Source organism: Pipra filicauda, unplaced genomic scaffold (genome assembly GCF_003945595.2).
Source record: "Pipra filicauda isolate LSUMZ 115617 unplaced genomic scaffold, ASM394559v2 scaffold348_size1222971_pilon, whole genome shotgun sequence".
Classification (NCBI taxonomy): Eukaryota; Metazoa; Chordata; class Aves; order Passeriformes; family Pipridae; genus Pipra; species Pipra filicauda.
The window spans coordinates 619,274-621,849 of NW_024104474.1; the positions used below are offsets into that span (position 1 = coordinate 619,274).

A 2,576-nucleotide genomic window follows, 5' to 3' on the forward strand; every position below is an offset into this window, starting at 1 on the left:
CTCAGGCAACTCTTCACCTGTGAAAGGGGGAAAAGGGGTCATGATATATCCTGCATGTATAATAATCTGCCTCCTCATGATATCAGTCTTGTGACATCACACCTTGATGTGATGCCATAGGGTGCCTATGTTCTTGCCTCATCAGAGGATCCTTTTGAGCCTGTGGTCTGGCAGAGGCTTTATCAGTGCGGACAGAGAGATGCAGGTGTTGAGGACAGGAGTTGGAGTACTTGGAGTGGAGTGTGCTTGAGCTCATCCAGCCATACCTTTTCGGCCTTGTGCTTTGTCACGTGAAGGTGATGGGAGTCACATCATCCTACTGGAGGTCTGTGCAGAGCATGTTTGCTCTGAGTGCTGCTAGAGGGGTTGTAAAGAATGGGGACACCACCTTGTATGTGTCAACATGTCCTGCAGAGAAATGCAGGGTCAAGACAGTGCCATCCTATTCTACAGCCCCGAATTTCCCCTGCTGTGTAGGGCTGAGCTCCAGGGACCTCTTCCCGAGGCATCAGAGGCGTGGTCTTGTCGTGTCAACACGACACAGACAAGTAAAAACCGGGCTTGCTGCTCATTAGGCATCTTCATTAGCACATGTCTAAGTAGTGATAAAATCCAAGTGCTCTGTATGTCAAAATAAGGACTTTATTTCAATTCTGGTCATCTTAAAAGCCAAATAATTAAGGTGATGAAGAAGGTTGCTTTTACTGTCTACTCAGACAAAGGAAAAGGAGGAAACAAGATATATACTGTACCCCGAAAGAAAGGAAGACTAGATATAAAGTTGGTTAGGAATAATTTTCACAAAACCTTTTCTGGAAAGGTTTTTGCAAAACCTTTTCCAGGAAAAAAACAAATCACAGCTATATTCATAGCCTGGATTTTATTTAGTTCCTCTCTTTTCCAGCATGACTATAGTTCTGGCTGCTCTTAGGAAAGTTAGGAAATGAGGTAGCTTCAATATTAATGTAGTGAGCTACATTTGCAAAGGCAATCAAGAGCTTTACATGGTGTTCCGAGATACCGGAATTCAATTCACAGGATTTGCCAAAGCTCTATTTTTATTTTGTCTTCATCTGATGTTATCAAGGTTGTTCATGTTCCAAAAATGGATGAGTTTAGCAATAGTTAGCAGTTGGCAATAGGAGTCAAGAAGACCAAGGCTTTTAACACATTCAGAATGTTTAATTTCCCCTCCATCTGATGATAATAACATGTAAAAAGAAAATAACACAAAATTATGTGGATTTAAAAAAGCCTCCCACGCACCTTATGGAATTAAAATACTGTGTGGGCCTGGAACCACGAGTATGTTCACTAAGTATGATCTCCAGAAGCATGTTATATTTGAGAAAAAAATGAAATGAAAAATTAGTGGTTGCTGTTTTATCCAAACACTTCACTTTCCTAACATTTTGCTATGCCCATTAGGTAATCGTGCCATTTATGTTTAACTAAAAATTTCCCTTGGGGTGATATCCGTAAAATTTAAATATTTGCTTATTCATCTGTGGAGTTTCTATTATTGGAACATAACATTGCAGTATGTCTTGAAGTATGTCCAAGGAAAGGTCAGGGTTTGCTGAAGTTTTCTTGTCTGAAGCTTTTTCATGCCAAAAATGTATTTAATGGTATAGTCAGCTGGGTATTTCCGTAAGGGCAGATGATTTTGGTTGTGGTATGAAGTTGTGGTTGGAAGTCTGGCTTCCCAGGCAATCTTGGCACAGAACCAAGATGTATATTATGCTTTTGCAGAGTCACAGAACAGGCTGATGCAGAAGACATACTGGAGACAAGGATGGGAAATCCTGTCTGCTTCATCATCCCAAGAGATGTGGAGAGGGGAAGGAAAAAAATGGCAAACCCTTCTCTGAGGTGTTTTCAGGAAGCAATGTCATGAATATATACTATAAGTGCTTTTTGTGAACTTTATTTTTAAGCATGAGGGACAGGACTCAGAAATTATTAAAACAAGATAAGGTAGGCACAGCCTTAGTGTGTTCGGGAATACACGTGTTACTGCATTTTGTTAATAATTAGCCTTTTTTAGTTCGCCTAACAAAAATACAAGATGACCATAGAAAACTACTCCTTCTAATGGTACTGGCAGTGCTGTAAAATGAGACCAGCCCATGTTATGTTATAATACAGCCACAGTAGTAAATAATCCCCTTCTGGCTGTCGTAAGGAGTATTTTAGATTCCTGGAATTAGATTAAGTCAGAAACACTAGGAGGTGAAACTGCAAAATCTGCAGAGCAGAAAAAAAAGATGAAGCTGAGGATGGGAGGCCTGATTTCCTACAGCCACTCATCTTAAAATGCTGCCCATAACTCAGCAGAGCAAGTACCTCACAAATTCGGAGCACTGCTTGTCTCTGCTATTCCCAGAGGCCGTACATGGATGCTGAACATGCCTGTGTCATTTGTAAATGCTCTTTATAGTGTCCCTACAGTAAATACAGCATAATATGAACACTATAAAATTTGTGTCAAAATTTACTCATTTTCTCGATCAAAAGGACAACTTTGCTCGCAGTGAACCCTTTGGAAATCCAAGTTTATCTGGAAATAACATTGT

General features: G+C 40.2%; 1 long non-coding RNA gene across 1 annotated transcript; it reads left to right on the top strand.

The window, feature by feature from the left end:
- The first annotated feature begins 226 nt into the window (after window positions 1–226).
- LOC120323819 lies at window positions 227–1,907 on the top strand. The gene is made up of 2 exons (XR_005564690.1): window positions 227–325; window positions 1,753–1,907. It is a non-coding gene; the product is annotated as an uncharacterized LOC120323819 (long non-coding RNA).
- Window positions 1,908–2,576: the final 669 nt, after the last annotated feature.